The sequence below is a fragment of the Anabrus simplex genome, chromosome 2 (genome assembly GCF_040414725.1).
Source record: "Anabrus simplex isolate iqAnaSimp1 chromosome 2, ASM4041472v1, whole genome shotgun sequence".
Taxonomy (NCBI): domain Eukaryota; kingdom Metazoa; phylum Arthropoda; class Insecta; order Orthoptera; family Tettigoniidae; genus Anabrus; species Anabrus simplex.
This window is the reverse complement of record NC_090266.1, coordinates 827,831,439-827,850,251: the sequence shown is the minus strand read 5'-3', so window position 1 is coordinate 827,850,251 and position 18,813 is coordinate 827,831,439. Positions and strand designations below refer to the sequence as shown.

The following is an 18,813-nucleotide window of genomic DNA, read 5'->3' as shown; positions in this document are numbered from 1 at the left end:
TAAAATTGCTGCATTATATGTATAAAAGATTTTGTCCTAAGGTATATACATAGAATAAAACACTGTCCATGTTTAAAAAGAGTGCCAGGCGTATAGATACAATTAGAGTAAAATACGTATATTCAGCTCTGCTGTGTATTGAATGTTATTTTATGTTGAAATTGAATCATGTTGTCCTGTGACATCTGTAAAATTTGAGTGGCATTGGATTCAAAGTGGTGGCTCCTTTCTCATCTGTAGCTGTGCAGTGATGTTATAATTATCTGTGGAAGATAAGATTGAGCTGTGAATAATACTTTGTTAGAGGAATGCCTAAGGATTGCTTGTGCTAATTTGAATATGTACTTACTGTTATTGGTGTGGTTGAGTTGCGTTTGATATGTGAGCTGCTTGTGTACTGCTTCGTGTTCGTCTTGGGCTCATACTAGCTGCTGTGAGGGGAAGGGAAGGAGGGGTAGGGAGAGTTGCTGTTGTGGGGGGGTAGGGGTGAAGCTAGGTGTGTCGTTTGATGTTTCTCTGTCATGTGTCATGTTTTGTTTATTGATTATCTTAAGGTAACTTTTTTCTAGGGTGGGAATGACTGTGTAGTTCGTCGATACGGATATGAAGATCATAGATTATGATACCGTAGCCAACTAGGCAAAACAGAACGCATATAGATGTCGAAACTTAAAGATCAAACTAACGAACGCGATTAATAGCATTGCTTTTCTGAAGGAATGCCTAATAAATGACCTAACACCTAAATTTTTGAGAAAATATAAAAATAAACACAGACACACTATACAAACTCGCAATATGCAAAAACCATAAAAAACATCATCTCAACAACGAACTATACCAAATACATTTAAAAGCATCCAATGGGCTACCACACAGCTACTGGGATGATTTTCAACAGATTATGACAGAAAAAATAAAATACTTAACCACTAACAAACAGAATACACTAAATAGGAAATTAGAAGCACTTAAACAACCATCCAAACCAAACCCACAAATCAAAATTCCGAACACGAACTCTCCAACCCTTCCTAACAAAATTACTGAACACAAATTCCACCCACCCGTAAAAAATCTCACAAACACGCCTTTAAAGAAATTGGAACTGTTATCTGGAGCAAGGGACCCGAGCACAATTGGGGCAACACATCAACCTTCCACAACATCACAACCACCATCACCGAAAATCTCACACGAGCTACGAGATGTAGTCAGATATGATATTAAAAAAACGCTCCTACAATATATCGACAAAATTCACAGTAACTTCCAAAACAATAACTCTGCCAATAAAACTCACATTAACAAACTCAAAAACAGAGCAATCTACTCATGTCTTAAACTATACCGCCTCCAATTCAACTACATATTTCTATCCTTATTTTAAATATTGGCCTCAAACATGAGCATATATTGTACCTTTTAACCGTCATGTTCTTATCCTGTTGACGCCTTATTTTTGATATTCTGTTTTGCATAATGTAATATATATTGTTCAAGCTTTTCTTCAAAAAGATCCATTTCAGTTTCAGACATGGATTACTTTTTAAAAACAATGTGTGACAATTACTTTTAGACAAACATTTCTATTTTTCAAAGTGATTTTAGTATAAGTTCTGTTTCATTCAATATTTTTGTACTGTAAACATTTTGCATCCACAGTATTAACATTTGTAAATATTCATCAATACGTTTTACGTAAGTTAGTATGACTCCTTAGACCATGTGTGTTTTAAAATTCATTGAGGCTGATGATGCCCAATAAATAGTGGGCGAAACATGTACCCTTCAAATTTCTGGTAATTTCCATGTGTCTTGTGTGTATACACTATAGTGGAATAAATTGTATTGAATAAGTGGTATTAAAATTACTCCTTGTATAAACTAATTTATGACATAGCTAAAAACAATGGATGCAAGAAAGAAATGTTTATAACAAAATCATTCACTAAATAAAATCTCAACCCAAAACCAAATTTACAAAAATAGACAAACCCAAGAAAAATTATGCATTATTAGCTTTCAATAATGTACACATATACCCCAAAACTAACGTTTTTAAAAAACGTGATTTAAGAATAGCATTTAAAACTACACACAACAATACCAGTATCATACACGTCAGGACAATCAACAGCAACAATAAATACAACCACTCAGTGGTATACCGTTTTAAATGCAATAACTGTGAGACAAGCTACGTCGGATGCACCGGTAGGAACTTTCTAACCCGATATAATGAACACACGAATGCTGTAGAACACAATCAGTTTTCCTCAGTAGGCCAACATATCGAAGACTACAAACACAGTTTCACGAACATCGAGAACGACATGCAAATCCTGAACATAAACCCCAAAGGCCCCCTGCTCAACATAACAGAAGAATTTTACATTTCTTTAGATCAGTATATCAATCCAAATTTCAACATAAATGAAATTACAGAAAAAACTAACATAGTCTTCAGTACAGTCATCCCCGTCCTAAAAAACGGTTATCTTAAGATAATCAATAAACAAAACATGACATGCGACAGAGAAACATTAAACGACACACCTAGCTCCACCCCTACCCACACAACAGCAACTCTACCTACCCCTCCTTCCCTTCCCCTCACAGCAGCTAGTATGAGCCCAAGACGAACACGAAGCAGTACATAACAAGTTCACATATCAAACGAAACTCAGCCACACCAATAACAGTAAGTACGTATTCAAAGTAGCACACACACAATCCTTAGACATTCCTCTAACATAAAATATTACTCACAGCTCAATCTTATCTTCCACAGATAATTATAACATCACTGCACAGCTACAGATGGGAAAGGAGCCACCACTTTGAATCCAATGCCAGTCAAATTTTACGGATGCCACAGGACAACATGATTCAATTTTAACATAAAACAAGATTCAATACACAGCAGAGCTGAATATACATATTTTATCCTAATTGTATCTAAATGCCTGGCACTCTTTTTAAACTTGCAAAGTGTTTTATTCTATGTATATACTTAAAGACAAAATCTTTTATACATATAATGTAATTTTACAAGCATATATCATATCATTCAAGCTCCAAAAACATCAACCAAGTGTAGAACTACGACAATAAGACTTGAACACAAAAGTCAACCGATGAACTGAATAACACGCAAGACACAAACGTTCATGTGCATGAAGTGTTCCTACATATGTTGATTTTATCTTGTGTATGTATGTTCAGTCTCCAGCCCTAAGGCTGGTTGGATCCTCAGCAGCTCTGCCATCAACTGTCATAGATGGCCTAGGCATCACGGAAGAGGCGTACTAGGGAAATGAGGAGCGGGGTAGTTTCCCGTTGCTTTCCTCACCGAGCCAGAAGTTGCTATTACATATCAGTCTGCCAGGCCCACTGAAATGCATGCACCGACTGACCCTATGAGCAACATTTTTGTACCATTCATAGCAGGGACTGGCTGCACAAGGAGTGGCATTACTAGCATCGCTCATCTCTGTCACTTTCATATTGTCAAAGCCAAGGATAAGACAGAGACAGATCAATGAAAGTAACAAAATTGCTCTAGGCCATACCAGAAGACATAGTGCACTGTAAACACTAGGTCCTGCCAGCAAAGGCATGATTTTATCTTATATACTTACAAGTTAGTTTTAAATGGAGATAGTGTTTTATAAACTAAATTTAAGACCTAAAGCATAATCATTATAGACATACAGTTGTATCGTCACACATAGTGATATACACGCCAGTTCCCGTTTAGACATGCCCCATTTGGATGTGGCCGAATATTTATAATACAGCACTCCCCAGACAATGTAATCTTAATCATAGCTTCATGATCTATATGCGAATGTATTGTTCAGCTGAAGATGACACTATTTAGAGGGTCGAAACTGGTACTGTAACATAATAATGCAATAAATAAGTATTGATAGGGGAAGTCCTTTCCTATTTCTAATTGTGTAGTTCGTCAATACAGATATGAAGATCATAGATTATGACAACTTCAAACTTAACGTTAATCAGGAGCCTTGCTTTGTGCGACTATGCACTGTCCGCCATGACACTTCCATCCCAATTACAATTCATTGTTAATGATAACATAATTCCAGGTCTTTACTTTGATAGTAAAATTATAGGTTTGTAGTAACATTCCGCCTTTAATTTGTAATTGCTTTGTTCTCATAAACATCAAACCAAAATTTAAATTATAGTAATACACACTTCAAAAAATGTTTTGCACCAATGGAAGGGAATGTATGGGATGCAAATACACACGATTGGTGAAAAGAAAAAACAGGCACAAAACAGATACACTTCTTCAGCAACGTGCATCTGGCTATGGAACGTGGGAATCTGATTCTGCATCTCAGTATGGTGTTACTCCACCCCATGCAGTGAAGCATGATCGGACGTGGCATGGCATGCTCTCGACAAGGCGGTTGAATCTTTCCTGGTCGACCCTGTCCCAGTCTGTGATAGCAGCTCTCCGGCCAGGATGAATTCATTCGTCGTTGCACTGCTTATTCAAACATATCTTAAACACTCTGGAGACACCACTGGCCAGTCCATCCAATGGATGTGGGCCTCCCTGAAGAAGAGTTTCACTAGATTGGAGCGATGCGAGCAGTGTTGCCAACTTAGCGGATTTTCCGCTAAATTTGGCGGAATTAGAAGACTGTCGGCGGAGAAATATATCATTTAGCGGACAGCGGATTTTTTGGCGGAATTCTAGATTTATTATAGCGGAATTTAGTGTTTTCTCCATTTTATGTTTTTTTCTAAATTTTGTACTCCAGTCTGTCTCCAAGCTATTTCGTATTTCTTATCAGGAGCTAGCAGTCACATGAGGAAAACATGTTATTTGGATTTGATGATATGAGATCACAAATTTGTAATGCTTGGGGAAAGAGTACTTTTATCTTAGTTGACGAATGATGACAGATAATGAAACTGTGAGAGAGTGGCATTTATATTTATGCTATGAAGGAAGACCGTGTAATGAACTGGCCTGTTTTGTGTGTGGCTGTTGAGGTTGGGGATTCACCTAGTCTGCACTAAAACGCCTACAAGCCTTAGCTCGCCAGCAGGGGTTAATCCCAGTAAAACTCACAGATCAGGTGAGTGCAGACAGTTAGTATTATTATTGCTCTTTTTTGCTAGTGGCTTTACGTCGCACCGGCACAGATATGTCTTACGGCGATAATAGGATAGGAAAGGCCTAGAAGTTGGAAGGAAGTGGCCATGGCCATAATTAAGGTACAGCCCCAGCATTTGCTTGGAGTGAAAATGGGAAACCACGGAAAACCATCTTCAGGGGCCTATTCCACAAAAGTATGGTCTTGTACATTACAAGTTACTAGTGTGGGTTCTTGTAATGTATGGAGCTGTACATTTCTGTTCCACAAAGGATTGAAAGTCTCTTGTGTATTACCAGTGAATTGTTACAAGTTTTACAAGTGAGGACATATCAAACATACTACGTCATAGCATGAATCAGCTGTTTATCTTCGTATTCCATTCCTTGAATTAGGTTATGCTTGCCTCATTTATATAATATCGTATTTTAAGATGTTACGCAGCAAAGATTGAAAGAACTCTAGTATTCCTGTGAATTTCTTAATGCTACAATGTTATTTTTCACTTTATTCCTTTGATGATAGAAAATTACTCCGTTATTATCACCCAATCTGTTCTTCCGCGATCATCGCATATGTTCCACAATAGTCTGACATACCTTGGTCTATAATACCAATATATAGGTATTATAAATTTACTCATTCGGAACAAATATTTAAGGTTCTCTATGGGAATCAACATCTTTATCATATCTTGGTCTGTCATTAGGAAGCAGATGCCGCTAATAACGATATTCGGCCGCCATACTTAATTGTCAGTAATAATATAAGAAAATTTATTGGACTCCAACCTATTCAATACATTACAGGATGTTAACATTTTTAGTTAAACATCGTTAAAATGGAGACATGTTTCGCCCCCCATGTGGGGCATCATCAGTCATATCAAAGCACCTCAAAATTACACCAGACGTCTGGTTGGGACTTACGAACATAATGTGCGAGAGAGAGTACATTAAAAAACATTTACAAGGTCTTATCTTAGACGAAATAACAAATTAACTAGTTACACATAGTAAAATACGTTAGTGGTTCTTAATATTAAAACGAGGCCATCACATGTACAGTATAACAATGAAGGTAATTAAAGTCTATTTGAAGTTGAGTTCGAAGGTAGTTTTACGTAGTGTATACAAATGTTGGAAAATAAAATACAATTTACAATTAACTGTACACTTATTTATAATTGTTAAAATTGATGAGGAGAAACATTCCAATTTTATCTATTCGTGATTTTGGCTCCAACCAAAATAATTCGCCCAAGGATTCATGAGGTAGTCACCTCCGTTGGTCACTCTCTATATGGATGGAGTGCATAGTGCAAGTGAACTGCAGTTTTTATTGATTATAATGAGGCTGTGCTAAGACAGAATTAAAACAACAATGGCTTCAAATGAAGACAGTTAAAATGTCATTAGATTCTTCCTAGTTGACTAGAGGTTTGCGTATATTTTTGTTGTTGAAGTGTGGAAAAGTTAGTTGTTGGTTGAATGGGCAATGGTCAAAGACGTTGTGCAGTGCAATCGGTGTTTGAGCTGTCTTACGTATAAGGGAATCTTAAAAGCTGTTGAGCTGTTACCTAATTGCTAGGAGGTTTGTGGAGCACTGGCCAGTGTTAGTTGATATCACCTTCGTACAGCAGCATGGAAGTGTTGTGGCTGGTTAGCAACTCCGAGTCCTGAGATGGCGCCGGATACGGCCTGGGCGGGGACCATGCCTGCTTGGATGAGAAGTTCTGGAATGTTCTGAAGTTCTGGATGCACACGTTCAGAGTTCGATTTGAGATGTGATTCATATGTGAGTTTTCTGCACGGCACTCCACACATTAATGGCACTGTTTAAACAGATACAAACTTTCAATGATTGTTACTACACTCTTAACATTGAATCGAAAACGTCCTGCAGTAATCGCTCGGAGAACAGGATGATTTTGAAAGCTTACAGTAAATCAGAATGTTCTGTAGCATTACAGTCACCACAGTTCTTAACGCATAGTTTCTGAAGATTTAGAACACATTGGCACATTGGCAATGAACTGAATAAATGAAATAACACTCACTTTGAAACTGTTCCGTCAGTAGGCAAAGCGAATAATGATATTTGTAAAAAAAAGTCTAATTTCATAAATTATAGATTCACTTTAAGAAAATGACAAAGTCCAATGTGACACTCGAAGAATATGGCAAAGTCCCAACATGACACCTTGTGAAAATAACGAAGTTCCAACACTTGGATTTCGAAGACTATTCAACTATAAGTTCGGCACACACAATGCTCCTCCCGTCACCCGTGTCGCAGAGGCGATGGAGCGACAGATACTGAATTCGTAGGTCGGGTGGTCCTCCTTTTATACCCGTTCACGTGGAAGTGTCTAGAACCCGGGTATTATCTACCCTTATATCTCCTAACGTATTCGGTGGATTTCCCTGAAATCTTGACAGATTGCGTCCATAGTAATGGTTTTTATGATGGCAGTGTCGAAATAGCGATAGTTTAGCGCAAAATAGACTTTTGCGGGTAAGCTAGGACATTACCATATATGGTCACGTATAGCGTGCTTAAGGAGGTCACGTCACTCGCTGCTTACGTCATTGAGTTCGGCGGGTTGCATACCTTCCACCTCACGCGAAGTTCAATAAACATACTTCGGACTTCTCTCGTAGCGGCGTTCCCGGTACAGTATGGAGTAGTACAGTACAACTGTAGAAAATTCTTTTGTGGAACAGAAACTCTGGTATTTGTACTAGTTGCTAGAGAATTTACTTGTAATGTACAAGACCATACTTTTGTGGAATAGGCCCGTGGGCTGCATACGGTGGGATTCAAACCCACTATCTCCCGGATGCAAGCTTACAGCCGCGCACCTGTAACCGCACGGCCAACTCGCCCGGTTTGCTCATTTTTATTGCTCATTATTTGAGATTGGATTTCTTGGCGGAATTTTAGCGGATTTTTCGTAGTATTTAGCGGATCTTGAAAATATAAGTTGGCAACACTGGATGCGACTGTCCGTTGTCATCTGGCTGATCGAATCTGCCGTCAAAATATTGGCACTATGGTTGAAAAATGGGCTTGAATTTTTTTCTGATGTTGTGTACCAGTGGTATTGCCTTCTGCTGTGACGAGTGGTATCTCCATGCATAATGCCGTCTCAAAACGTGATGAATCTGCCTCCTGGATAGGCTTGTTGGGTGGCGTACAGGACTTATCTAGCATTATCTCGCTCTCTTCAAACCCTCGTCCAACAATTATCCAGTGTCTGACATATTTAGCACTCATCTTTGAAGAAGACATGCTGCCATTCTTCCAGAGTCCAGTCCAGGCGTTCCCTTGCTCATCTGTACCTGGCACTGTAGTGTTGGGGTTTACGTGCAGGTGCTCGCCAAGGAACTCTGGGTGTAGGTGGTCCCTGCGGAGACTATTTCTGATTGCGTAGACTCAGCCCTACCAGTTGCCTGTCATAATACTTTACGCAGTTCTGTTGCGGTGTTTGCCAGGTTCCTGCGAGCCGGGATTCTCACGTAACGATCATCGGCTGCTTTTGTTGACCGAAGACTACCACTGTGAGGACAATTTTCAACATTTTGTTACACAATAGCAGCTGTATGTCCTGACAACATCACTAAGATGTGCACCAACCAAGCCGGCGGCAATTGCCCTCGCATAGAGGGCTTGCTGACACAATGTCACTATGCTCATATGGTCAAAACTTGAAATGACTTGAGGCATGCCTGTATACTACAGAGGACACAAAAATTCTCTTGTCATGTTGTGTCCACAAGTGATAGTAACAGCGCACTCTTCTCGTCTGTTCTGAGACTACGTGTATTACCTCACATCTACTAGCAGGTAGCATTACACACAATTCGGATGTCTGTTTGTCGTGCAACAACTCTTGGAGCGAAAATCCTTCACGAACACAAAAATTACAGATAGTGCAATACTCTTTTGAGGTGTGTGTTACAAATTAAAAAGACAATAACTCCATGTAATTTACATAACGTAGAGGTGTTAACTATTATTGACTGCACAAAATTATTATGGATTTCGCCTCCGTATCAAGGAGAAATGATTATGGAAGAGCGAAATTATCAGAGAAAAGAATTCTACAAAGAATGGAATGTGTGTGTGGTGCTTGTTTCTCTGCACACTCGTCGACCAGCACGCATATTTGAACGACAGTTCCTTTTGCTAAAGAAACTGGGAACTTATTCCTTAGTTTCTGAACACTAATCCATGCGTTTGTTATCAGCTTGTTTAGAAACTGGTAAGCCCACTCTGGCAACTTTCGAGAATAAGGTCCCTGATGAACACAGGCATTCATTTGAAGAGTGATTGACTGATGGCTTGCTGCGAGCAATGTAGTTAATTTTTGTTGGTTGTAATGTTTCTTACAGTGGCTTGTACGATGGGATTACTGATAACCCACTTCGCAGATTGGCATTTTATGACAAGTTATAGTTTCTTTGACCTATGATACATTTGTTTCAAGTTCTTTATGCAATTGTAAGTCACCGTCCTCCTATTCCCTTACCCAGCTCCTGCTGGGTCGGTTCATTTATGGAACTTCTCCACCTTCCTCTCTCCTTCAATCATTCCTCCTCCATTTTGTCCCAGTGCAGGTTTCTTCTTCTTGCACTCTTCTTAATCGAATCGATCCACCTTGTTAGGTCTCCCTCTCGCACTCTTTCCCTTGAACTTCGCCATTGTAAGTGGTCATGCAAAATATGTTTAAAGATGATGATTCCATGGTATGATAAACATATTTGAGTGTCACTATTATGTACCATGTCCCACTAAATATCATGCAGGGAAAATGGGAATATCCCAGGGAAAATACAGGGAAATCAGATTTTGGTTACTAGTGGGCACACTATATCTTCTTGGGGTGTTCATCCGAATGTGGATAGAGGGTAAGTTTCAGTCACAGTGATGAGAGGAAATGGTAATTCCTCTCCTCAAACCTGACAAAGATCGTAAGTATGCAGGAAGTTACGAATCTATTTCTCTTAATAACTGCCTGTGTAAACTGTATGAGAGGATGGTTAATCGCTGAATTGTGGTATGCCTGGAGATTTCTATCCAGGACACATTTCTTCATAAACGGCATTTGGTGGCTGTTTTCTTTGATTTAGGAAAGGCCTATGACACCACATGGCAATATGGCATCCTTTCAGTCCTGCATCATTAGAAGTTCTGAGGTATCATGCTGGTTTTGATTGCAAATTTTTTGTCCCTTTACTGTTCAGTGTCCAATTAGGGAGGGCATATCCGCAGTTTCATGCACAAGAAAATGGAGTCCGACAAGGATTGGTCTCAATGTCACTGTTCACGATAGCCGTAAATTGTATTGTCGCTGCTGCTGGTTCAGCAATAATACAGTCTCTATATGTAGACGATTTTGCACTGCATTATAGCTCACAAAGTATGCCTGCCGCGGAGCGACAATTACCGCAAGCTTAGGAGAGGAACAGTGGGCCTTAGAACATGGCTTTCGATTTTCAACCACAAAGACACTTCTGCTTGAAGCGCACTCTTCAGACCCCATCCTGAGCTTTATTTAGGGGGGAGGGGGGTGTTCGCTCGTGCTGTTGTTGAGATTTCTTGGGCTACTTTTCGATAGTAAATTATCATGGGAGCCACACGTGTCAGTGAAATGTCAAGAAATTGAATATTTTAAAGCTTCTTGGTGGCACTACGTTGGGGGACAGACCTCTCAGTGCTCCTACGATATTATAGGGCACATATTGTATCCAAGTTAGACTTTGGCAGTGCGACATATGGATTGTCAAGGCAAAGCGTCCTTTTGAAATTAAATAGCATCCACTACAGCGGAGTTAGTTTGGCAACGGGAGCATTCCTGAAAAGCCCCATGCTGGCCTGCTCGTTGACTGTGGTGTGCCACCCCTGCACCTGAGCTGCCAATACCTGAGCTCTCAATAACTGTCTGTGTAAACCATATGAGAGGATGGTTAATCGTTATGCTGAGAATTTGTGACAGATGCCACCTCACCCAAGCTGTCCCTACATATTCAACAATGGAAACCGTCGGCTGTATGCTGCTTATCTACTAGCAAAGCAGCCGGTTGGTATTCGCTTGGATAGTATAGAGATTGTCCGATGTACCTTCAGGTCTTTGTCTTGTCAGACTACCAAATAAGGTACCTCCGTGGTTAATAAGACTACCTGAAATAATCCTGGATCTGCACACCAGCTCAAAAGAAAACACGGACCCCTCTATCACAGGCACTTCCTGTCCGTTGTTGGCCGGTATCCATATTCAGTAGTTGTTTACATGGATGGTTTGAGGGCAGAAGCGAATGTAGGCTGTGTGTTCATTGTTGTTAATAAGAGGTTCCTCTATCGGAAACTGTAGTGTGTACACAGCAGAGCTTTATGCTATCCTTGAAGCTTTGCAGTACACGCTGTCCAATGAGTGTCGCCACTTTCTTCATTGGTTGTGCTGCGTATCCAGGACCTGCTTGCTGGGCATGTTGGAGTGCTAACTCCAGAATCGCGTTTTTGTGGCTCCTATGCCAAATGGGTATAGCGGGAAATGTTTTAGCTTATTAGGGCCTCCAAGGAGGTAGTATATTGCTTCCGTTGCCTTACAAGGTTCCAGCCTGTTCCGGCCCGTGATATTCATTCTCGGCCGAGACATTTTGTTATGTCCCATAGGGAGAGGGATTGGTTGACCACCCATCTTCTAAATAAGCTGAGAATGATTAAAGGATCTACGAAGGTATGGAAGACTTCCCTTTGGTTTCATGGACAGAAATAGTGGTATTATGTCATCTTTGTATTGGCCACGCTGTTGCAATGCACTCCTACTTACTGAAGGGAGAAGCCCCCCTGGTGTGTACTTGCGATCATCTTACCGTGGTACACATCCTTACGGTGTGCATGGACCTGACCGATCTGCACCGTTGTGTAAAACTTCAGAGTACATCTCCCTCGTTCTATGGGATGACGAACAGTCAGCAGACCTAGTCAACAATTCTGTGAGGCCTAGTGGCCTGTTTTGTCATGTATAAAAGTATTTTCGATTTGTTTTTAATTTTAATTTTTTTGTTAACCACGTTTTATTCCATTGCCTCTGTTATTAGTCTTTGTGTATTTCAATGTGTTTTTTAACTTTCAGTTTGAATGATATATACTGTATATGATTTCACTTCAAATGCTATGCGGTATTCGATTTTAATCAATCTTTTATATAATTTTATAAGAAAATAATGTATTGCAAATTACCTAGGTAGATCCACTGATTATTTTTTTAGTTTTATTTTATTTTATTAGTTTTTTTGTTATAATTTAAGTTCTATTCAGTGGAAACTTGTTGCTGTTGTTATTATTATTATTATTATTATTATTATTATTATTATTATTATTATTATTATTATTATTATTATTATTATTATTAGTTTCACTTCGTAGCATTACGAGCTGATGTCCTAGATGTTAGTCCCCATTAAACAAGAATTATCATCCATCTTTCTTTCTTTCTTTCTTTCTTTCTTTCTTTCTTTCTTTCTTCAGTGAGTGAGTTAGAGGATGGGTTCCAACTCCTTCCTGTTCCAAAAAGCACTCAACATGTGTGTAGTAGCGTGGTAACATTACACACACAAACAATAGCATAATAATAAGCAAAGGGAAGATAAACAATATAGACAAAAGGATGACTAACATCAGGATGTGGGAGATGTTGGACAGCCCTGCCTGGAATTTAGCTTGGTGGTGTTTGTACTCTCGAATAAGACTCTAAGGTTCCTTAAAATATAATTTATTAAACATAAAAATCATTAACAGCCTGCAAAAATTTGATGTTGATACATACATAGCTGAACCATATTAACAGACGGCTCTTGCAGAGTGATATGTAGATATTATTTATGTTACTAATCCGAAATCTTCGCCTGCCTTACAAATATGGTGATCATTGAGGTCTAAGACTATAAAACAATAAATATTACATTAAGATACTACCTTTAAAAAATAAAGAATTGGAGACTCATCAACTTGACAGCCGTGCTCGCAGGCACGTGAGGGTTGGTAGTCTTGCCCTCAGAACTTTGATGTTCTGTGCAGTAAATAAATACTGTCAGGTTTAAAAGTGATAACAAAGGAATTTTAAATTTTAGAAACAAAGGTTAAACAGTAGCAAATTAGAAAACACAAGTAAGTTAATGACATCAAGGGGATTCTAAAAACATGACCCTGCAATTATTTCCAAATAATGGATACGTACCATGTGGGTGGTAGCATACCCTATTACAAATATATTTTGAAGCTGAAGAGTCCCTTATTGCGTTGGGCTATATGTCTTTTCACGAGAGTTTAATCCTGATGTAAACATGGTATGTCCACGCCTCTGCCGAAGAAAGAGTTGTGATTCGCCGAGCAGGTAGTACCGACCTTCACCCCATCAATGTCTCGTGTTCTGATGTACAGGACTGCGCATTGCATACAACAAGAGTGTGTAAAGTAGGTGGTTCATTCTGAAGAGACTTCATGAATTTTCCTTCTAATACCACTTTTGATGATATCGTCGTACTTCTAGACTCTTTGAGGTCGTTTACATTCCTTTCCTGGCGTTAATTTCCCCTGTTTTTCTAAACTGTGTCCGCACGTTATGAACCGTACTAGCCGACACACCACACAAATCTGCATTTTGTTTCTCTACCTATTTTACGATTAAACCTGGATTCTGTTCACTTCATTTATTAAACACATTCACCTTGCACTGCCTATGATCACTTCTGAGCGGTTTTCCTCTTTTTGCTTCACTACACGCAATGGTCCTATGAATACTGACTCACTGCGGGAAGATGCAACACCTTATCTCCACTTTGTGCAGCTTGGGACTTTCCCCCACTACGGGAAGACATCCTGTATTACACCATGCCTTGTGCCTTTATTTCTCGTTACTTAATCACTATTTTATATAAGAAAAAGCATATATATGCAGAATTTTGTCAGGTCAGAGTTTTCGTCTTAGGTGAGTGTGGACCATTCTCATATCCTTTGGCAGTTGCCAGAACACTCGAACCAAGGATTGCTGGGGCTGTACCTTAATTAAGGCCACGGCCGCTTCCTTCCCACTCCTAGCCCTTCCCTGTCCCATCGTCGCCATAAGACCTATCTGTGTCGGTGCGACGTAAAGCAACTAGCAAGAAAAGAAGAACCAAGGATTCTTTCTGATGATCTCCACAATGCCAGAAACAAGGGTTCCTTCTGGCATCAGCGAGACTTGGAGAGAATGAAGTAGCCATGCCTGCTATATGCTATTCAAAACTGTCATTTTACGGTGCAGAACAAAAATTGTTTTCGTTATAATAAACTGCAGAACAAAGATTCCCCCTTGTACACACGCACCCCAAGTATAATTTTACATACATTTTTTAAACTCATACAATGTGAATGCAGCATGCCACCCTTTACAAATAAAGCTGTAGTTGTAGCACTTTATATTCCACAGTCAACAAGTGCCCAGTCAGGTGCAGTGTTTTGAATAGTTTTATAATCCTCCCTAGTGCACTGTCCAGGTTACAAAATGACATAAAACACACTTGCCCTCAGGAGAAAATGATTTTCAGTCGGGTGGTTAAATAGTGACATTCTCCAGTCAGCACAATTACTGAGGTAAGAAGTTGACAGTAACTTGTTCAAGTACAGTGAAAACATTGAGCCTCCGTGCCTCAGGCGGCAGCGCACCGGCCTCTCACCGCTGGATTCCGTGGTTCAAATCCTGGTCACTCCATGTGAGATTTGTGCTGAACAAAGCGGAGGCGGGACAGGTTTTTCTCTGGGTACTCTGGTTTTCCCTGTCATTCATTCCAGCAACACTCTCTAGTATCATTTCATTTCATCTGTCATTCATTAATCGTTGCCCCAGAGAAGTGCGACAGGCTTCGGCAGCCGGCACAATTCCTATCCTCGCCGCTAGATGTGGGCTTCATTCATTCCATTCCTGACCCGCTCGAATGACTGGGAACAGGCTGTGGATTTTCATTTCACAGTGAAAACAATGAATTTCGTAGTCACTAACCCTGGAAGACATGGAAGCTTGGTTTCACTGTTTGGCATGGATTGCCAGCTTAGTTTGATTAATTTCTTCATTTCATTGCTTTTACATCCCACTAACTACTTTTGCTGGTTTTCGGAGCTCCGCAGTGCTGGAATTTTATCCCGCAGGAGGTTTTTTTAACATGCCAGTAAATATGCCTTCACAAGGCTGAGGTATTTGAGAACCTTTAAATGAAACCGAACTGACCCAGGATCGAACCTGCTAAGTTAGGGTAGAAGGTCAGTGCCTCAACCATCTGTGCCACTCAGCCCAGCTCTAGCTAAGTTTGAGATCTAGTCCGTTCCCAAGGTTATGTGATATGAAGTTCATTTAAAAACCACTGTCTAGTAATGCTCAACATTCATGAATGCTCAAAGATTTTTCCCTGCCGTTACTAAGTTGGTAAAAACAAAGAAATGTCAAATGTTGTCCTAAATGCAGGACAGTTTTGTTTTGTAGAATTGTTTTTATAAAGCCAAGCACTGGGAATTGCCAACTTTGAATGGCTTGTTTTAACCCTTACCACTCACGAGTCAGGCATTACTCAACGCCCTGTTTTCCCAGATAGTGCTTATGTGGAGCATAGCCCACTTGAAATTTTATGTACCTCTGATTTTGAAGATTGTTGGTATTTGTGATCTCTTCTACTTCCATGACAGCTCATCTGGTTATCTTTTGCATGAAATTACACAATGGCTGTTAGGTCGAATGGAAGTATGAACGGGAGCACAATTTTAGAGCTGTTGAAAGAGGGGAAACAATAATAATGGAAGCCATGATGTATTTGAAGAGAATGACGTTTCATATCAATCTGGAGAGGACAAGACTTCTTTCAACTTAAATGCTGCTGGAGATGTTAATAAAAACGTCACATGTGTCATGCTTGATGAATAGCAGAGCTATGTAAGAATTAATTACTTCCGTAAAATGACTTTCACTGTGGTACCTGGCTGCACACTGTCTCATAATAAACAAGTCATTGTGTTAGAACACTTTGTTCTTCTTCACATCGAAGTTGCTCACCAAGCATGTAAATTCTAGGAATAAATAAAAAATTAAAATAAGAATTTAATAATGAGAAAATGTGAAAGTGAGTAATCTGATACAAAAATTTGAGCGAAATCAGTAGGGTTCATATTTAATGTAATTATGTACATATATGTTTTATTCACATTATTTAGGCCATGAAAATGTTCAGTGCTAGAGCAAGATGGATCAATTGTCACTTATCATTTATCTGCATGTAGGGCTGTTGCCCAGGTAGCACATTCCCTATCAGTTGTTTTCCTAGTCTTTTCTTAAATAATTTCAAAGTACTTGGAAATTTATGGAACATTTCCTTTGATAAATCATTCCAATCCCTGACTGCCCTTTATATAAATGAATATTTGCTCCAAATTGCTCTCTTGAATTCCAGTGTTGCCTTTATACTTTCTAACTTCAAATGCTCCGCCCAGGCTTATTTGGCTACTAATATCATTCCACGTCATCTCTCCACTCACAGCTCAGAACATACCACTTACTTGAGCAGCTCATCTCCTTACTCCCAAATCTTCCCAGCCCAAAGATTAAAACTTTTTGTAACGGTACTCTTTTGTCGGAAATCACCCAGATCAATTTGTGCTGCTTCCCTGTGGATCTTATCCAGTTTTTGTATCAAGTAATCCTAGCGTAGGTCCCATATACTATAACTGGGTCTTACCAGAGATTTACACTCTCTCTCCATTACATCCTTACTACAACCCCTAAATACCCTCATAACTACACTCTGGGAAAATGATAAAAAGAACACCATGAATTCGTTGACCCAGCAGAGGGAAATTCTATTGACACATTCTTGAGGGCGTATACAACAGTCACACTGACAGAGCCATACACATCTGAGTGCAGTCGACAGAGTGTGTGCAGTGTCAGCGCTATTACCGTGTATGCCCTCCTTTTGCAGGAATGCAGCCTGCAACTCTTCCATGCAGATGATCGTAGAGGTGACTAATGTAGTCTTGCGGAATGGCCTGCCATGCAATTTCCACCTGGTGCTTCAATTCGGCCAGGTTTCCTACTGGTCGTGCAGACCGCGTAAGATGTTTCATCCGGTCCCAAACATGCTCAATGGGTGATAGATCTGGGGATCATGTTGGCCAGGGTAGTTGAACATCTTCGACAGCACATTGGGTGGCACGGGATACATGGGGACGTACATTGTCCTGTTGGAAAAAGCATATCACCTTTTTGGTGCATGAACGGTAGCATGACAGGTTGAATGATAGTTTGAATATACCGTGCACTGTTCAATGTTCCCTCGACAATCACCAGAGGAGAACGGCCAGTGTAGGATATGGCTTCCCACACCATGGTGCCGGGTGTTGACCCTGTGTGCCTGTGTCTTGTACACTCCAGGCATTGGTGCTCACCTGCAAGACGCCACACATGTGTAAGACCATCGTTGGCACCATGGCAGAAGTGACTCTCATCACTGAAGACTACATGTCTCCATTCGTCCTTCCATAAGCACCTATCACAACACCATTGGAGGCGCAATTTTGGGGTGTGAGCGGAAGATGCCCTAAGGGCACGCAGGATCGTAGCCCTGCTTCACGGGGACTGTTGTGAATGGTCTTTGCTGATACCCCTGGAGCAACGCTATCCCTAATTAGTTGTGAAGCCGTGGTGTGGTCCAGTATGGCACTTTGTAAGATGCGACGGTCTTGGTGTGCATCTGTGCATTGCTGCTGTCCAGACCCAGGCCGATGGGCATATGCACCTTCTGCTGACCAACGGTGATGACATTGATGCACTGTGGAGACGTCTCGTCCCAAGTTTTGCACAATTCTGCAGTATGACCACCCGGCCTCCCGCAGGACCATCATACACCCTCGCTCAGACTCCGTCAATTGCACAAACAGTTCACGTACACGCTGTCACAGTCTGTTAACAATGTTGCAGACACAGATGGAGCTCCATATGCCACGGCAAACTGGTCGCCACTGGCTTTGCAGGTGACCAACTGTTGCGCAGCTTGCCACATTCCACAGCTGATGACAGCTGATATGCCCGCAGTACTGCGCATTTGATCATTGCATGCACTGCCCTCTCATAGTGTCCTGTGCAAGTATGGCAGGCCATATTCACTTGCGTCGACGTGTTCTTTTTTCATTTTCACCGAAGTGTTTGTGAAGAGATGTGTAACCTGTATTTACGAACTTGTTAATGGGATTATCCCAATGAAGATCTCTCTTTATGTTAACACCGAAGATCTTACAGGAATTCCCATCAGGTACTAACGCCCTGTCAATACAGTAATTCAAACTGAGGGGACCTTCCATTCTGTCAATTTACAGCCGAGCTCGATAGCTGCAGACGCTTAAGTGCGTCCAGTATTCGGGAGATTGTGGGTTCAAACCCCACTGTTGGCAGCCCTGATTATGGTTTTCTGTGGTTTCTCATTTTCACAGCAGACAAATGCTGGGGCTGTACCTTAAGGCCACGGCGGCTACCTGTCCACTCCTAGGCCTTTCCTGTCCCATCATCGCCATAAGCCCTATCTGTGTCACAGCGACGTAAAGCAACTCTTAAAAAAAAAACCTTACAACTTGACTCTTCATCCCGTTT

At 40.5% G+C, this 18,813-nt stretch overlaps 1 protein-coding gene across 2 annotated transcripts in view; it reads left to right on the top strand.

The window, feature by feature from the left end:
* LOC136864489 (transmembrane protein 120 homolog) overlaps positions 1-18,813 on the top strand; it is a 182,452-nt gene that overhangs the window by 80,328 nt on the left and 83,311 nt on the right. The gene's annotated exons all lie outside the window — the stretch shown is intronic.